Source organism: Rhinoderma darwinii (assembly GCF_050947455.1).
Source record: "Rhinoderma darwinii isolate aRhiDar2 chromosome 5 unlocalized genomic scaffold, aRhiDar2.hap1 SUPER_5_unloc_12, whole genome shotgun sequence".
Classification (NCBI taxonomy): Eukaryota; Metazoa; Chordata; class Amphibia; order Anura; family Rhinodermatidae; genus Rhinoderma; species Rhinoderma darwinii.
The window spans coordinates 43,076-62,040 of record NW_027461768.1 but is presented as its reverse complement, the minus strand read 5'-3'; the positions used below and the strand labels follow the sequence as shown (position 1 = coordinate 62,040).

Sequence of the window (18,965 nt, the reverse complement as noted above, 5' to 3'; positions counted from 1 at the left end):
CTCTCTTGCCCTAAAAAGGGAAACACCTTTGGACATTTCCTACAAGTATGACCCGGCAAACCACAAATGTCACACCTGGATGGGGAAATACATGTACTAGCCTCATGTCCTGTTTCTTTGCAATTCCTGCATACTTTGCCTTTGCATGCATCTTTGGTATGCCCGTAGGAAAAACATGATCTGCAAAAACATGGCATATCTTGGTAATAAAGATATCCCTTATTACCACCAATTGAAAAATTTGCAGGAGGATTCATCACTCCTCCAATACAGCTGGAGTCAGGTTTCAGCCTGACCCAGTACTTAATATCACCATTGAAAACTCCCCATAGGTTCTTCTGCTCCACACCTCCTCTAACATGGGTACAGTAGTGAGCTAAGAAGGCCCTGACCAGCCTTCTATCCAGAAATGGGTTATACATGTGGATGGTAATACATTTCTCCACTGCTGAAAAAAGAGGTTGCACTTCAATAGATTTTAAAGCCTCATGCATGTGTTTCTCCTTGAGCAACTGAAAAACATTTAGACAGTAGGCGGCCTCAAAAAAGGATACGTCATACGTAGCAATATTGCTGAAAGCTTGGATACAGAATACCTCTACCAATGTGACTCCAGCCAGGTCCAGAAGGATGTTCTCAATGATGTGCCCAGTATCCACTTCTTCTCTCCTCTGCTCATTCACCACAAAACGAATTGTATTCCGCACAGCTGCCATCTTGATGAGGAATGCCCAACGGCACGATGATCGCTCCCAAAAACGTCGGAGAGGACTCCACGAAAGACCGAACCCCCGGCCCAGACCAGGCAATAAACCTGATCTGAGCCAAAAGGCCGAGAAGCGATAACCCGAGCGGCCCTTGCCTTGCCCGAGCCTGTCCCATACTGCTGTTCACCCCTTGCAGCGATTCAGCCTACTCCTAGGCAATTCCATGGGGCCCTGCAGGCTCACACACATTTACAGCTACTAAGCGGGAGGTGAATAAAGGCCGGAGAGGAAGCCAGACAGGATTTGCTTCTTTTGCTTGCACCACAATGCAGTGCTGAAAGAGGAGGAATCTACATAAAAACGCCTTCCTGGCAACGCCCAAATGCCCTCCTGCCATGCAGATAAACACTGGCAGCGGCAGCAAGTGCATGCCCACAGCCACCCCTTGTTCCTTCACACCTTGTATCAGCTTTAATCCAGTCCTGTGCTGCCTGCTGAGCAGCACTGAACAACACTGCCTGGGCCCAGGCTTTTATCTCTGAGGCAGGCCCCATTATGATGTCAGAAAGCTGGCTCTGGAATCCTGAGGGCTCCACTATGACACGTGCAAAGTTCCGTCTGAACTTTATATAAGACTGTGAGGCTCAGTCAGTCACTCAGTGTTGCCTGAGAGGGCAACACTGCAACAGCCGGCCGCCAGGCTGTCTTTTTTTTGCACATTTATTTGCCTCCAGGAGGCCACAAGAGGGAGACAAGGGACTGCAAAATGGAAAATAGGCATCCACCAACTTTACAGACAACTTCTCTTTGCTCCTACAACCTCCATCCTTGCACAGTTTGTTATTCTTCCAGGTAACATAGTAACAAATCCAAATTGCTGCTCTCTTTGTAGGCAAGCAAGGGTTTGTTGCAACTGCAATTCTTACTTCTTCTTGAAATGTAGGGACGACAGTACATTCCATCACATCCACCTAGTGTACACAGGTAGGTCCATTGTGGCGGGTAGGCGGCTGGCTGCTTTAATGGCTGTTTGCTGTTCCCCTACTCCACTCCACTCCACTATTTGACTGTGGTGCTGCATCAATCAGTGGCTGGCTCAGGTGCAGCTCTTTAACTTACCTAGGAGGGAGGGAGGGAGGGAGGGCGGAGAGAAGACAAGGAAGGTGAATGAGCTGTTCCAATGTGAAATGCCGGAAACACAGAAACACAGAAGACACACACACACACACACACAACAAGAGGTGGCAATGTATTCATTAATTGCATTTAATAAATGAGCTCATTATCACACATGACTGTACAAATGCATTGTCCAACAGGTGTTGAAATAATGGGATTAAAAGGGGAGATCCCTTCAGAAAGACAGAAACAATGGCAAAGAGAAAAAACACTTTTGGAATCTGATTTTAGTCAACACATAAGGGAAGGGTGCACCGGTCCTGGAAATACTGCAATACCAGGTCAATGCGTGGAGTGGACAGAGCAAGCTCTATTTCCATCTCCCTGTTCTAAAAATCCATTTAATATATGGTCCCCAGATAGGGGACGTATCAGATATTAAACTGATAAGAACAGATACTACACTTGATCTTAGCCAAAAGGCCGAGAAGCGATAACCCGAGCGGCCCTTGCCTTGCCCGAGCCTGTCCCATACTGCTGTTCACCCCTTGCAGCGATTCAGCCTACTCCTAGGCAATTCCATGGGGCCCTGCAGGCTCACACACATTTACAGCTACTAAGCGGGAGGTGAATAAAGGCCGGAGAGGAAGCCAGACAGGATTTGCTTCTTTTGCTTGCACCACAATGCAGTGCTGAAAGAGGAGGAATCTACATAAAAACGCCTTCCTGGCAACGCCCAAATGCCCTCCTGCCATGCAGATAAACACTGGCAGCGGCAGCAAGTGCATGCCCACAGCCACCCCTTGTTCCTTCACACCTTGTATCAGCTTTAATCCAGTCCTGTGCTGCCTGCTGAGCAGCACTGAACAACACTGCCTGGGCCCAGGCTTTTATCTCTGAGGCAGGCCCCATTATGATGTCAGAAAGCTGGCTCTGGAATCCTGAGGGCTCCACTATGACACGTGCAAAGTTCCGTCTGAACTTTATATAAGACTGTGAGGCTCAGTCAGTCACTCAGTGTTGCCTGAGAGGGCAACACTGCAACAGCCGGCCGCCAGGCTGTCTTTTTTTTGCACATTTATTTGCCTCCAGGAGGCCACAAGAGGGAGACAAGGGACTGCAAAATGGAAAATAGGCATCCACCAACTTTACAGACAACTTCTCTTTGCTCCTACAACCTCCATCCTTGCACAGTTTGTTATTCTTCCAGGTAACATAGTAACAAATCCAAATTGCTGCTCTCTTTGTAGGCAAGCAAGGGTTTGTTGCAACTGCAATTCTTACTTCTTCTTGAAATGTAGGGACGACAGTACATTCCATCACATCCACCTAGTGTACACAGGTAGGTCCATTGTGGCGGGTAGGCGGCTGGCTGCTTTAATGGCTGTTTGCTGTTCCCCTACTCCACTCCACTCCACTATTTGACTGTGGTGCTGCATCAATCAGTGGCTGGCTCAGGTGCAGCTCTTTAACTTACCTAGGAGGGAGGGAGGGAGGGAGGGCGGAGAGAAGACAAGGAAGGTGAATGAGCTGTTCCAATGTGAAATGCCGGAAACACAGAAACACAGAAGACACACACACACACACACACAACAAGAGGTGGCAATGTATTCATTAATTGCATTTAATAAATGAGCTCATTATCACACATGACTGTACAAATGCATTGTCCAACAGGTGTTGAAATAATGGGATTAAAAGGGGAGATCCCTTCAGAAAGACAGAAACAATGGCAAAGAGAAAAAACACTTTTGGAATCTGATTTTAGTCAACACATAAGGGAAGGGTGCACCGGTCCTGGAAATACTGCAATACCAGGTCAATGCGTGGAGTGGACAGAGCAAGCTCTATTTCCATCTCCCTGTTCTAAAAATCCATTTAATATATGGTCCCCAGATAGGGGACGTATCAGATATTAAACTGATAAGAACAGATTTTTTGATTGAAAATTGCTTTATTGACAATCAATCGTCATCATACAAACATTACTGCGACGCAGCGCAAGCCATGAAGCAGCAAATAATAAATAATAACAGTCGTCAAACATAACATGACAGTATAATACACAGTACAGGCTAGCCTATGCTATACATTACACCACATGCTACACTAACATTCTTGCATTCACTAACGCCAAACAACAAAGCATTACAGACAAGTGATGGGATAGGGGAGTGGGTAGGAGGGGATAGGGAAGGGGGAAATCACAGGCCCGAAGCTTTATTGAAAGACAACACACAAGAAGGGAGAGTGGGGGGAAGGGGAGTATCAGTCCTCTTCCTCATCGACGTCCGGGCTGTCCCAGGTGGAATAGTCTCTGAGCAGGCTGTGGATCAGCCTGCGGCAGTCCTGGACGGACACACTCTCTCTCCGCAAAATCAGACGATTCCTGGCGAACCATATAGCGTCCTTAAAACAGTTCATAAGGCGCCAGGCTTCCTGGATTGCTCCATCCGTGGTATTCCCAGGAAATAGTCCATAAAGTACCGAGCGGTACGACAGTCTGTTCCTGGGAACTGAGTCCTTGAGTTCGTGTTCCAAGGCTTTCAACAGACCCTGTGCAAAGGGGCACTGCCAGAAAATGTGCAAAGATGTTTCCTCCGTGAAGGGGCACCTGGGGCAGTACCGGGTCTTGCACAGGTTGCGGGCATGCATGAATGACCTAAGAGGCAGTCCTCCCTGGATGGCCATCCATGAAATGTCCTTGTGCCCGTTGGTCAACCTGCCAGATGACACGTTAGTCCAAACAGTCTCCAACGTGTCGGCATGAAGCCCTGGAACAAACTCCAGTGAGTCCTTTGCTCTGATGTGCTTGTGGATCGTCTTAGGTTTCCACAAGTCGGGCTTAAGACCCTCCAGTTGATGCTCCCTCACAAACCGGACGACATCTCCGTAGAACCAGGGAGCGTGCCAGTTGTAAGGGAAGGAGCTGTCCCACTTGTCCCAGCCAAAACCTCGCCAGAGGGGAAGGAGGAAGTAGCGGGACATGGCCTTGCCCGCAGAGCCGTTTGCTGTCCTCAGAGTCCTACGAACACAGTCACATACAAAAGCGATCCGCAGCAGAGTGGGAATGTCGGGTATACCCTTCCCACCTTTGCGGGGCTCCTTGTACATAACAGTCCGCTTTACTCTGTCCATTTTCGAGCCCCAGATGAAGCGAAACACAGTCCTGGTAATGGCCCTCGAGACGGTGGCAAGAGGGGGCCATGCCTGTGCAGTGTATTGTAGCACAGGCAAGACTTCGTTACGCAGGACCATTGCTTTGCCCTCAATAGTGAGTTGTCTGAGGCTCCACAGTCCGATCCTTTGGTTGACTTTGGCCAAGCGTTCTTCCCACGACTTTAGGGCTGCACCTTCCTTACCGAACCAGACTCCCAGAATTTTGATGAAGTCCGGCTTGATAGTAAACGGGAAGGAGGCAGGAGAAGGCAGGTACCACTTTCCGAAGAGCATGGCTTCCGACTTCCCGCAGTTGACTTTTGCCCCTGAAGCGCGTCCGAACTCCTCACAGGTCTGGACGAGTGCAGTCACCGAACTCTGGTCAGCGCAGAAGACGGTCACGTCGTCCATGTACAGCGAGCATTTGACCTCGAAGTGTCCTGGACCTGGTGCGGTGATCCCTCTGATCTCTCCATTCTGCCGGATAGCCTCTGCGAAGAGCTCTATAACACAAACAAAAAGGAGAGGTGAAAGAGGACAGCCTTGTCTAACCCCCGACGATACAGGAAAGGGGTCAGTCTTCCAGCCGTTCACCAGCACCGAGCTGTAAATGTCGCAATACATCAGGTTAACATACAAACAGAACAACCTGCCAAGCCGCAGCCTACGCAGAGCCTTACCCATGAATTCGTGAGAGACCCGGTCAAAAGCCTTCTCCTGATCCAGACTGACCAGGGCCGCGTGTGTACGGCGGCTTTGCATGTAATGCACCGTGTCCCTCACCAGGGCAAGACTGTCGGCCACCCTACGGCCAGGAATGCCGCAGGTTTGGTCCGATCCGATGATCTGTCCGATGACAACCTTCAGTCTGTTGGTCAATACTTTGGCGAGGATCTTGTAGTCCACGTTCAGGAGAGAGATGGGACGCCAGTTTTTCAGGTCACATCTCTCCCCCTTCCGCTTATACAAGATCGTGATCATGCCTTCTCTCAAGGACGGTGGCATTCTACCCTCCACCACCATCTCCTCATAGAGCTCCAGCAGGTCCGGACAGATCAAGTCCCCCAGCGCTACATAGAGCTCTGCTGGGAGACCATCACTGCCCGGGGTCCTGCCGGGTCTGAAGGATTTAGCGGCAGAGAGCAGTTCCTCCACCGTCAGGGGTACATCCATAGCCTCCGTACCTGCAGGGTCAAGATGATTAGTGATACCTGACAGGAATTTATCGGCGGCTTCGGGGTCAGTGGTTTTCCGGGAGTAGAGGCTTCGGTAGTAGTCTGTGACGACTCCCATCACCTCCTTCTTCCCAGAATGCATGTTTCCGGTCTCATCTCGGAGTTCCTTCAGGGGCGTGTGGCCGGCATGGAGTTTCCTGAAAAAGAACGAGTTACATTTCTCACCCTTCTCCAGGTTCTCCACCTTGGAACGAAAGACAATTCGCTTGGATTCCTCCTCAAAGTGCCTTTTCAGGCCCTTTTTGGCTTCCTCCAGCTCCTTCCTGACATCCCAGCCGCATTGAAGGAGGTCTTGCAGGGATCGCAGCTGACGCTGCATCTCTCTGAAGTCTCTCTTCCTCTCACACGCCTGTTGGCGACTTTTTGCCTGAAAGAAACAACGAAATTCAACTTTAACATATTCCCACCAGTCACAGGTTTTGTCAAAGAAAACTTTATCATTCCTCCAAACAATATAGGCGTCTCTAAGCTCCGCCAGTACCTCCTCTCTTTCCAGCAGGGCACAGTTCAGCTTCCAGGAGCCAGGGCCGGGAGGAAAACCGTGGCCGATGGCACCCTGGAAGAGAATGGCCCTGTGGTCAGAGAAGAAGCAGGGGATCATGGAGTGCCCATGCTGCTTGACTGCCCGGGAGGTGAACACAAAGTCAATCCGAGAACGAAGTGAGCCATCGGGTCGGCTCCATGAATAGTTCACAGAGCCGATCCCCATGGAGCCCACAACGTCCTGCAAGGATGCTTCGGTTACCATCTCGATAAGCAGTTTGGAACTGACATCCAGCTTGATTGAAGTGCCGGAACTTCGTCCATCCTCTTCGATGGGGCAGTTGAAGTCCCCGGCCATCACCACTGCCCTAGTGGTGGCGAGCTGGGTCCGCAGGGTCTGGAATAGTTCCAGGCGCTCAGCCTTCATAGGGGGAGCGTACACGTTGATGAGCCTAATCGGCTCTCCCGCCCAGGAACCGTCTACGACCAACAAGCGGCCGCAGACGAGCTCCTGGACAGAGTCAACAGTAAATACGCTTCCCCTAATCAGGATGGCAACCCCTGCAGACTTACAGTCGCCCCCACCAGACCAGTAGGACGGGCCATGGGTCCACTGCCTGGCCAGATGATGGTATGACCTGGAAGAGGGGAGAGTACATTCCTGCAGCATAAATACATCACTCGACTGCTTGGAAAGAAAAGTTAGCACCATCTGACATCTAGTCCTATCTCTAACACTCCTCACATTGAGGCCAAAGATGTTAAGTTTAGCAGCCATGGGGGAGAATAAAGAAGGTTAGTGCAAACGATACACCTTAGTTACCAGTCCGGTCGGGCGGATCCTCCTCGCCTGGCGGGTCCGAAAGATCCAGCAGGCCCTCTGACAAAAATTGTTCCAGGATTGTAGCCACCTGGATGTCTGTTGTGAAGTCGATGACCTCAGGTTCAGACACGAGTTCCTCCACCATCTGCTCCATTTCCTCCTGCTGCGCAAGGGAATCTTCGCAGATTTCCACGACTTGTCTCTTTGAGGACTCAGCAGCTGGGCTGTCCCTCACCTTTCTCTTCCTCTGGATGGCACCTGAGGAGACAAGAGGGGGAAAATCCTCCAGGGAGAGGACTCCAGCAGCTGGAGGGGAAGATGTTAGTGCTGCTGGAGCTGGGGAGAAGGGAGGCTGGGTTGGGAGAGGTGCAGGTGACAGGACCACTGAGATGGGTGGGTAGGAGAAGGTGAGAGCCTCAGTGGGGGTGACAGGGGTTGGGGACGGGGGGGTGGGGAGGGCCGGGCGAGGGAGGGTGGGAAGGGTAGGGCGAGGGAGGGCCGGGAGAGGGGGGGGAGGGACTGTCGTCTTCTTACCATCCTTCTTTTTCCCGGTCTTCTGTGCCGCTGGAGCTCTGGCTGGGGCGGGGTTCCCTCTGGCTGGAGCTTTCGCTGCTACAGTTGCCCAGGATCGATCCCTCTTCGGGCAGTCCTTGTAAGAGTGGGCTGCTTGTCCGCAGAGGTTGCACATTGTCCGTTTCGGGCAGTCTTTGGTCTCGTGTCCTGTTACCCGGCAGTTCTTGCAGGCGTCCTCCTTGCAGTCCTTCACCGAATGACCCTTCTTGCTGCATCTCCTGCAGATCTGCGGCATGTCCGGGTAGTAGATGAGGCCGTAGGAGTTGCCCAGCGAGAATGACTGGGGCAGGTGCTGGAGGCCGTCTTCCGCGCTCGAATCCTTGTTCAGTCGGACGATTACCGACCACTTGCCAGTCCAGAAGCCGAGTCCGTTCAGGATGTGGGTGGGTTCCCTCACCACTGTGCAGAACCGCTTCAGGAGCGTGGTGATGTCTTTGCCGGGGGTGTGTGGGTTCCGCATTGAGACCGTCACCCGCCTTTCCTCTCTTTGGACAGGGCAGTTGCCCACAAAGCGAGAGAAAGGGGATTCAGGCCTCGCCGCTTTCACCATCTCCCAGTACCTTCTGCAGATGTTGATCGAAGCGAAGGTCACGAAGAACATCCCGGTCATGAAGGCCTGGATACTGATGGTCTCCGGCTTAGCGAAGCCCTGATCCAGGAGCATCTTCTGGCAGAACACTTCTTCCGTCATGTCCGGCACTCTCCCGTCCACCTCCTTGAGCTTCAGGGCCACCGTCTGCTTCATCCAGGGCTCCAGGGTTGGAGCAGCCTGGTTCGGCTTCCTGGTGGCCTGTTGGCTTGAGGAGGCTTCAGGAGGAGATGTCCTGGCCTGTGCCGGCTCACCTGGTCCATCTGCCTTCTCCTTCTGGGTGGCAGGGTTGCTGGTTGAGGCCATGGCTTCTTCCAGCTGTTCCTGTCGCTTGGGGAGGATCTTCGATAGCTCTTTCCCGAAGGGGGCGGAGCTATGCAAATCTTCTCCTTGCTGGCCGAGGTTCTTCCACGAAATTTCTTCCGCAGCGGTTCCTCGTCGAGCTTCTTCTTCTGCGGCCGAGCTTCTTCGAAGATCCCCTTCAGCAGCGGCTCTTCTCCGAAGTTCTCCTTCTTCTTCCCGGCAGCGATCTCCCGGAGCTTCTTCCTCGATGGCGGCTTCTCCCTTCTGGATCGTCGTCTTCGCTGGTTCTTCTCCGCAGTTCGTCGCCGGCTTCGTCTGGAACGCTCTTGGATCGCTAAGCTAGTGTTTATAGCCCCCAGTGGTTCTCCGAGCTATCTATCCTTACAAGGACTGATAAGAACAGATACTACACTTGATCTTAGCCAAAAGGCCGAGAAGCGATAACCCGAGCGGCCCTTGCCTTGCCCGAGCCTGTCCCATACTGCTGTTCACCCCTTGCAGCGATTCAGCCTACTCCTAGGCAATTCCATGGGGCCCTGCAGGCTCACACACATTTACAGCTACTAAGCGGGAGGTGAATAAAGGCCGGAGAGGAAGCCAGACAGGATTTGCTTCTTTTGCTTGCACCACAATGCAGTGCTGAAAGAGGAGGAATCTACATAAAAACGCCTTCCTGGCAACGCCCAAATGCCCTCCTGCCATGCAGATAAACACTGGCAGCGGCAGCAAGTGCATGCCCACAGCCACCCCTTGTTCCTTCACACCTTGTATCAGCTTTAATCCAGTCCTGTGCTGCCTGCTGAGCAGCACTGAACAACACTGCCTGGGCCCAGGCTTTTATCTCTGAGGCAGGCCCCATTATGATGTCAGAAAGCTGGCTCTGGAATCCTGAGGGCTCCACTATGACACGTGCAAAGTTCCGTCTGAACTTTATATAAGACTGTGAGGCTCAGTCAGTCACTCAGTGTTGCCTGAGAGGGCAACACTGCAACAGCCGGCCGCCAGGCTGTCTTTTTTTTGCACATTTATTTGCCTCCAGGAGGCCACAAGAGGGAGACAAGGGACTGCAAAATGGAAAATAGGCATCCACCAACTTTACAGACAACTTCTCTTTGCTCCTACAACCTCCATCCTTGCACAGTTTGTTATTCTTCCAGGTAACATAGTAACAAATCCAAATTGCTGCTCTCTTTGTAGGCAAGCAAGGGTTTGTTGCAACTGCAATTCTTACTTCTTCTTGAAATGTAGGGACGACAGTACATTCCATCACATCCACCTAGTGTACACAGGTAGGTCCATTGTGGCGGGTAGGCGGCTGGCTGCTTTAATGGCTGTTTGCTGTTCCCCTACTCCACTCCACTCCACTATTTGACTGTGGTGCTGCATCAATCAGTGGCTGGCTCAGGTGCAGCTCTTTAACTTACCTAGGAGGGAGGGAGGGAGGGAGGGCGGAGAGAAGACAAGGAAGGTGAATGAGCTGTTCCAATGTGAAATGCCGGAAACACAGAAACACAGAAGACACACACACACACACACACAACAAGAGGTGGCAATGTATTCATTAATTGCATTTAATAAATGAGCTCATTATCACACATGACTGTACAAATGCATTGTCCAACAGGTGTTGAAATAATGGGATTAAAAGGGGAGATCCCTTCAGAAAGACAGAAACAATGGCAAAGAGAAAAAACACTTTTGGAATCTGATTTTAGTCAACACATAAGGGAAGGGTGCACCGGTCCTGGAAATACTGCAATACCAGGTCAATGCGTGGAGTGGACAGAGCAAGCTCTATTTCCATCTCCCTGTTCTAAAAATCCATTTAATATATGGTCCCCAGATAGGGGACGTATCAGATATTAAACTGATAAGAACAGATAAGGTTTCAACAAAGTTTTTTATTGGCAAAAATAATATATTTTACAGACTTTTTTTAAAATTGAAACCACAAGATAAAATCAACAGCATAATACATGAATATTCATACATTTAAATGAATACAAAAGTAATAATAATAAGACCAGTAATACAGATGTTATAATAAAAGTACAGAACAATAGCAGGATAAAATTTATACAGGGCATAAAAGACATAAAAGAATAAAACCATTTTTATTTACAATGTTATGGTATTCCACATTTGCAAACACCACATGGATGTTGCTTCTTTTACCCCTAGCTGCTTTTTGTCCCTAAGATAATAAATATACATTTCACTTAGGGCATATTTCACACAATTTTTAACGTCAATAAAATCATGTTTAAAAAGCAGAATGTTCCTAACCTTCCAGATGGCATTCTTAAAACAGTTTAAAATGATCCAACAGACCATTTGCTGTTTAAAACTTGGGCAGTTAAAAAGACCATAAAACACGTATTCAAATTTAAGATCTTTAAGACCGCAGGCCCATTTCAGCAATGGGCCTACCTTCCTCCAAACCTCCTGTGCATATGGGCAGTTCCAAAACAGGTGCATTACCGTCTCGTCGTCACCACACCTGTCTCTCGGGCACTTGGCTCTCGCCACCAGTCCTCGCCTATGCTGGAATTCACGAGTAGGGAGGCACTGGTGAACGATTGCCCAGGCAAGGTCCTTGTGCACATTTGCCATAAATTTCCCGAAAACGTTCCGCCACACCACCTTGGACCTTGCCTGTGAGAAATTTGAAACTGCCAGTGTATCCTCCTGCCGCCTACAGGAGAGTGACACTTTTTTCTGGTCCCCCAATATGTCAGGCTCCAATTCTTGGAGACCTAGGAGCCTGACAGTTTTTTCGAGCACCGCATATTGTTTTGGGGGACACAGAAGCACAGGAGAATTCAAAGGGACACGAAACCATCGTTTAAAAATCATGCCCGTAGCGTACTTTAAAAAGTAGCTAAAAATACCATCAGAATTATACATTTTAAAACAGAAGCAAAAGTATTTAATGTAAAAGAAGTTAAAAAGGTTAGGAACATCTCTCCCGCCATTGTCCTTACATCTGTACATAAAATCACGTTTTAGTTTTTCCATTTTGGAACCCCATAAAAACATAAAACAGATCCTGGTCACTTTTTTAATATATAAAATTGTTGGAGGGAAAACCATAGCTACATAAAGCATTATGGGTAATAAAACAGATTTAATTATTAAAACTTTTCCCTCCATGGTGAGATTTCTCAAATTCCACATTAAAACCTTTTTTTCCATTTTGGCAATTACTGAATCCCAATTGGGTCTCCCATCGTTTTCTTGATTAAAAACAATTCCTAAAATTTTTATCTGATCCTGCTGCATGTTAACTCCTGGTGTCACAGAGGAATCCCATACACCAGTATAAAAACAGTCACACTTATCAACGTTTAATTTAAAACTAGAGGCTTCACAAAAAAAGCCGGTGTTCCTCAATGCCCGTCTCATAGAAGCGGCGTCTGGGCATAGGACGGTGGCGTCATCCATATAGCCTAGGATTTTTATCTGGTTCCCCCTTCCTCCAGGTATGGGCACGCCTCTGATGACTTTATCATCTCTTATTAGGGTGAACAGAGGTTCTATGGCACAAATAAAAAGGAGCGGAGACAACGGGCACCCCTGTTTCACCCCTGATAAAAGAGGAACACCTTTAGTTAAAAATCCGTTGATAGAAATTTGGCTAAAACAGGATCGATATAAAAGCTTAATACGTGTTAAAATAATTTCAGGAACAGCCATCTTTTTAAGAACCATAAAAAGATATTCATGGGAGACCCGGTCAAAAGCCTTCTCGAAATCTAAGGATAAAATAGCAAGGCTTTGACCCCTTTCTTTAAAATACCAAATGATGTCACGTAAAATATTCAGGGACTCAGTAATTGACCTCCCAGGTACCCCACATACCTGGTTTGGATGGATTAATTTATGAATAAAAGGTTTAAAACGGATTGTTATTAGTTTAGCTAAAATTTTACAATCAACGTTTAAAAGAGTAATAGGGCGCCAGTTTTTTAACTGGTCCCTCTCACCTTTTTTAAAAATTAAGGACACAATCCCCCTCCTCCAGGAAGGGGGCAGCTCTTCAGTAATAAAAACTTCCTTATACAATAAAAACATGTCATTCTTTAAAATTTCCCAAAAAGCATGATAAAATTCGATGGGCAGACCATCTTCCCCAGGAGCTTTCCCATTAGAAAAACTTTTAAAAGCAAATAAAAGTTCCTCCAAGGTAATATTACGGGATAAAACTTCCTGGTCTAAAATATCTAGCTTGGCATCAAGGGAATTAAGAACATGTTCTAAAAAGGAAGGATCAATATTTTTCTTGTTAAAAAGAGATTGGTAGAAATTAAAAGCAGAATTTAAAATGCCGACCATAGTGGTTTCTCCTTCAAGGTTTAAAATGACATCTCGTTTATCCATTACCTTTTTGAAGAAGAACCGGGAACACTTCTCGCCATCCTCGAGGTGCTTTACATGTGAATTAAAAATTATTTGTTTCCCTTTCTCTTCTATGGCATGTTTTATTTCAGCTTTAAGATTTAAGATATCATCATCAACATCCATACCAATCTCCTTCAATTTAAAAAGTACATGTAAACGTTTATTAAGAACATAAAACCATTGTTTTTTCTCTTTTGCTTTCTTCTTACCTGCTCGAATAAAAAAAGCTCTGATTTTGGGTTTAATGCCCTCCCACCAGTGTAGCATAGGCTGACTGGGCGCTCTATGGGACTGCCAACACTGGTAGGTCCGCACAAACTCCTCTTTAATGATGGGGTCCTCCAGGAGTGTGGTGTTTAGTCTCCAGGGACCCCTACAAGCTTTTTGCTCTCCCTCTAGCTCCAGGTGCACTGAAAGGAGCTTGTGATCAGATAAAATATTTGTTAAAAGCAAACATTTTTTGGGAATAAAACTATTAGAAGTGAAAATAAAATCAATTCTGGAGCTCACTCTTCCATTGGACCAGGTGGGGCCTGGGTCCGCAGGCAAGAGTTCCCTCCAGCAATCTTTCAATTTAAAATCACCAATAAAATTCTTGAGCAGGTAAGAAGTACGGTCAATTTTTCGATTAAAATCCCCACCCTGCCGGTGTTCTCCATCTCGCACACAGTTAAAATCACCACCCACCAGCAGGGGGGTAGACCCAACACAAAACAATGGTAAAATCTCTAATAGTTCTGCCCTCTCCTGTTTGGTAGGAGGGGCATAAACGTTTAAAACACGAATTAAAATTCCATTAAAAAGCAAATGTATTAAAATAGCTCTGCCGGGCATGATTTCAGTCACTGTTTGGATGGAGATAAAACGACCTCGGCAGAGCAATCCAACCCCCGCAGAGCGACAGTCATTTCCACCAGACCAGACTGAGGGGCCTAGTTTCCAGTCCATCTTTAAATCTTGATATTCCAAGTCATTAGGGATTCCACATTCTTGAAGCAGGCAAAGGTCAAAGTCCACAGTCTCTAAAAATGAAAATAAAGCAGTCCTGCGGACAGGGCTCTTTAGGGACCTCACATTTAGTGAGGCGACTTTGATAGGAACCAACATAGTCTTAGTTGAGGTCAGGGTCCGAACCAGAAGAGTCGTACTCGGAGATCAGCTGCGAGTCTGGACCCCCTTTTTGAGGGGTCAATAAATCTTGGATGTTGGTAGGGTCAGAGCCAGATACGTGGGCGGCTCCAACCCCCACACTGCTCTCATCCGAACTCCGATAGGCAGCTTTCCTCCGAACTCCGGACTCCTCTTCCTCTCGCTGTCTCTTTGCAGAATGGCTCCTATCCATCTCCTCGAAGTCGCTCTCACCCATCTCTGGCCCCTGGCTGAAGATATCGCTGATGTCCTTCCTGGGCAGCTGCACAGGGGCCTGTGAGGTCCCATCACTCTTGGCAACCTTTGCCTGCTTACGGGGAGCCTTCATCGCAAGCCCCTCCACAACCGCAGTGGAGGAACTTTGCTCCGACCCCCCCGTTGACCGGAAATGGTCAAAACGAGGCTCCAATCCAGCATATTTTAGGGTTTTCTTAATGGAGCCCTCGTCTGACACAGAGTGTCTCCGCTCCATGCCCACACTCTTGGGACAGGCGTCAGGTCCTACTGCAGAACCTACGGAGCCACGACGCCTGTCGCTAACCACTGCCTCAACAGGGTCCACTGCAGGCGGAGCAGAGGACCTGTTTGCAGAGGTGCCGGTCAACTTATGTCCAGCAGAGTCAGAATTCCTCCTGCTCTGCCTGGACCCGGTGGAATCCCTATGGCCGTCCCTCGAGGCTGACATCGGTGGGCCCCCCGATGGAGCTGTGAAGGACTTTGGCCTGGACCCCTCAGTCGTCAATGCTCGTTTTGGGGCATTACCAGCGGCGTCTGCACATGTTGCAAACTGCCGCTCTGGCCCTGGTCTGGGTGGCCCAGATTTCGCTCTGCGGGGGCAATCTTTAAAAGCATGCCCAGTCATGCCGCACAGATTGCACAACACCTCGGAACTGCATTTTGCCGCTACGTGTCCAACCTGGCCACACCTGTTACACTGCACCACATGGGGCCGGTCACAATGTTCTCTGGTGTGGCCATATCTCAAGCAGTTCCGGCAGGCTATTGGCATCTGGGGGTAAAATAGGAATCCTCGATTCTTCCCAATGGCAAAGTTCTGGGGTGGGTGATGTAAGCCTCCAATGCCATTGGGATCCTGGCGGAACTTCACCCAATATTTTCTTTTGCCATTCCAGAAGCTCTGGGTGTTCAAGATTTTATGTGAGAAGCGGACCTCCCTGCAGTAACGACTGAGGAAGGTTTCAATGTCACACTCTGAGACAAATGGACTGAACATGCACATCACGAGCGGGACTTCTTCCTCCCCGTAGAGGAATAAAAAGTTCAGTCCATTTAGCCGCTCCTCACTCTGGTCCGCATCAGACAATCTTTTGTGCATGTTGTCGCAACATGCCGCGGCCGTAAAGGATACGGTGTACCGACCGCGGCTTTCCTGGTCGTTGAGACACAGGATGTCCGCCCGCTTGAGCCCCAGGAAGTCCAGCAGAATCACCTCCACAATGAAGCGAAGGTTCTTCCGCTGGCGATGGCCTTCTTCCACCTCGATGCGGACGGACTGGCGCAACCGGGTGTCCCCGGATGCAAATCCAAATGTAAATGGCATTTTCAGTGCCTGGGGGCTAAGCCTGTCCCTTATAGCAGCAAGGGCTCAGATTCCACAATTAAGTGGAACCCTCCCCCAAGGCCAAGGATTAGGGTACCCCAGACACCTACGAAGCCCGATAAACGCCCTCGGAACGCTCTTAGAAAAACGCCTCAAGGCCGGTTGACCTCTTGGGTAAGGCGCGATCGCAACTCGTTGTCCGGGGGCTAAGCCCACTCCCCAAATAGCAGCAAGGGGGTGAAGTCTCTCTGTGAAAAGAGACGATCCCCCAAGGCCAAGGAGCAGGGTACCCCGGACACCTCCCAACAAAACCAGATGCAGAAATACTACACCTGATCTTGCCAAAAGGCCGAGAAGCGATAACCCGAGCGGCCCTTGCCTTGCCCGAGCCTGTCCCATACTGCTGTTCACCCCTTGCAGCGATTCAGCCTACTCCTAGGCAATTCCATGGGGCCCTGCAGGCTCACACACATTTACAGCTACTAAGCGGGAGGTGAATAAAGGCCGGAGAGGAAGCCAGACAGGATTTGCTTCTTTTGCTTGCACCACAATGCAGTGCTGAAAGAGGAGGAATCTACATAAAAACGCCTTCCTGGCAACGCCCAAATGCCCTCCTGCCATGCAGATAAACACTGGCAGCGGCAGCAAGTGCATGCCCACAGCCACCCCTTGTTCCTTCACACCTTGTATCAGCTTTAATCCAGTCCTGTGCTGCCTGCTGAGCAGCACTGAACAACACTGCCTGGGCCCAGGCTTTTATCTCTGAGGCAGGCCCCATTATGATGTCAGAAAGCTGGCTCTGGAATCCTGAGGGCTCCACTATGACACGTGCAAAGTTCCGTCTGAACTTTATATAAGACTGTGAGGCTCAGTCAGTCACTCAGTGTTGCCTGAGAGGGCAACACTGCAACAGCCGGCCGCCAGGCTGTCTTTTTTTTGCACATTTATTTGCCTCCAGGAGGCCACAAGAGGGAGACAAGGGACTGCAAAATGGAAAATAGGCATCCACCAACTTTACAGACAACTTCTCTTTGCTCCTACAACCTCCATCCTTGCACAGTTTGTTATTCTTCCAGGTAACATAGTAACAAATCCAAATTGCTGCTCTCTTTGTAGGCAAGCAAGGGTTTGTTGCAACTGCAATTCTTACTTCTTCTTGAAATGTAGGGACGACAGTACATTCCATCACATCCACCTAGTGTACACAGGTAGGTCCATTGTGGCGGGTAGGCGGCTGGCTGCTTTAATGGCTGTTTGCTGTTCCCCTACTCCACTCCACTCCACTATTTGACTGTGGTGCTGCATCAATCAGTGGCTGGCTCAGGTGCAGCTCTTTAACTTACCTAGGAGGGAGGGAGGGAGGGAGGGCGGAGAGAAGACAAGGAAGGTGAATGAGCTGTTCCAATGTGAAATGCCGGAAACACAGAAACACAGAAGACACACACACACACACACACAACAAGAGGTGGCAATGTATTCATTAATTGCATTTAATAAATGAGCTCATTATCACACATGACTGTACAAATGCATTGTCCAACAGGTGTTGAAATAATGGGATTAAAAGGGGAGATCCCTTCAGAAAGACAGAAACAATGGCAAAGAGAAAAAACACTTTTGGAATCTGATTTTAGTCAACACATAAGGGAAGGGTGCACCGGTCCTGGAAATACTGCAATACCAGGTCAATGCGTGGAGTGGACAGAGCAAGCTCTATTTCCATCTCCCTGTTCTAAAAATCCATTTAATATATGGTCCCCAGATAGGGGACGTATCAGATATTAAACTGATAAGAACAGATACTACACTTGATCTTAGCCAAAAGGCCGAGAAGCGATAACCCGAGCGGCCCTTGCCTTGCCCGAGCCTGTCCCATACTGCTGTTCACCCCTTGCAGCGATTCAGCCTACTCCTAGGCAATTCCATGGGGCCCTGCAGGCTCACACACATTTACAGCTACTAAGCGGGAGGTGAATAAAGGCCGGAGAGGAAGCCAGACAGGATTTGCTTCTTTTGCTTGCACCACAATGCAGTGCTGAAAGAGGAGGAATCTACATAAAAACGCCTTCCTGGCAACGCCCAAATGCCCTCCTGCCATGCAGATAAACACTGGCAGCGGCAGCAAGTGCATGCCCACAGCCACCCCTTGTTCCTTCACACCTTGTATCAGCTTTAATCCAGTCCTGTGCTGCCTGCTGAGCAGCACTGAACAACACTGCCTGGGCCCAGGCTTTTATCTCTGAGGCAGGCCCCATTATGATGTCAGAAAGCTGGCTCTGGAATCCTGAGGGCTCCACTATGACACGTGCAAAGTTCCGTCTGAACTTTATATAAGACTGTGAGGCTCAGTCAGTCACTCAGTGTTGCCTGAGAGGGCAACACTGCAACAGCCGGCCGCCAGGCTGTCTTTTTTTTGCACATTTATTTGCCTCCAGGAGGCCACAAGAGGGAGACAAGGGACTGCAAAATGGAAAATAGGCATCCACCAACTTTACAGACAACTTCTCTTTGCTCCTACAACCTCCATCCTTGCACAGTTTGTTATTCTTCCAGGTAACATAGTAACAAATCCAAATTGCTGCTCTCTTTGTAGGCAAGCAAGGGTTTGTTGCAACTGCAATTCTTACTTCTTCTTGAAATGTAGGGACGACAGTACATTCCATCACATCCACCTAGTGTACACAGGTAGGTCCATTGTGGCGGGTAGGCGGCTGGCTGCTTTAATGGCTGTTTGCTGTTCCCCTACTCCACTCCACTCCACTATTTGACTGTGGTGCTGCATCAATCAGTGGCTGGCTCAGGTGCAGCTCTTTAACTTACCTAGGAGGGAGGGAGGGAGGGAGGGCGGAGAGAAGACAAGGAA

General features: G+C 49.1%; 4 non-coding genes and 1 pseudogene across 4 annotated transcripts; all 5 read right to left on the bottom strand.

The window, feature by feature from the left end:
• Nucleotides 1–2,130: 2,130 nt before the first annotated feature.
• LOC142685223 (U2 spliceosomal RNA) lies at nt 2,131–2,321 on the bottom strand. The gene has a single exon (XR_012854734.1). It is a non-coding gene; the product is annotated as a U2 spliceosomal RNA (small nuclear RNA).
• A 1,286-nt stretch (nt 2,322–3,607) lies between these two features.
• Nucleotides 3,608–3,795, bottom strand: LOC142685167 (U2 spliceosomal RNA). The gene has a single exon (XR_012854712.1). It is a non-coding gene; the product is annotated as a U2 spliceosomal RNA (small nuclear RNA).
• A 5,536-nt stretch (nt 3,796–9,331) lies between these two features.
• On the bottom strand, nt 9,332–9,433 carry LOC142685201 (U2 spliceosomal RNA; annotated as a pseudogene).
• A 1,286-nt stretch (nt 9,434–10,719) lies between these two features.
• LOC142685169 (U2 spliceosomal RNA) lies at nt 10,720–10,911 on the bottom strand. The gene has a single exon (XR_012854714.1). It is a non-coding gene; the product is annotated as a U2 spliceosomal RNA (small nuclear RNA).
• A 6,838-nt stretch (nt 10,912–17,749) lies between these two features.
• On the bottom strand, nt 17,750–17,940 carry LOC142685222 (U2 spliceosomal RNA). Its single transcript, XR_012854733.1, has one exon. It is a non-coding gene; the product is annotated as a U2 spliceosomal RNA (small nuclear RNA).
• Nucleotides 17,941–18,965: the final 1,025 nt, after the last annotated feature.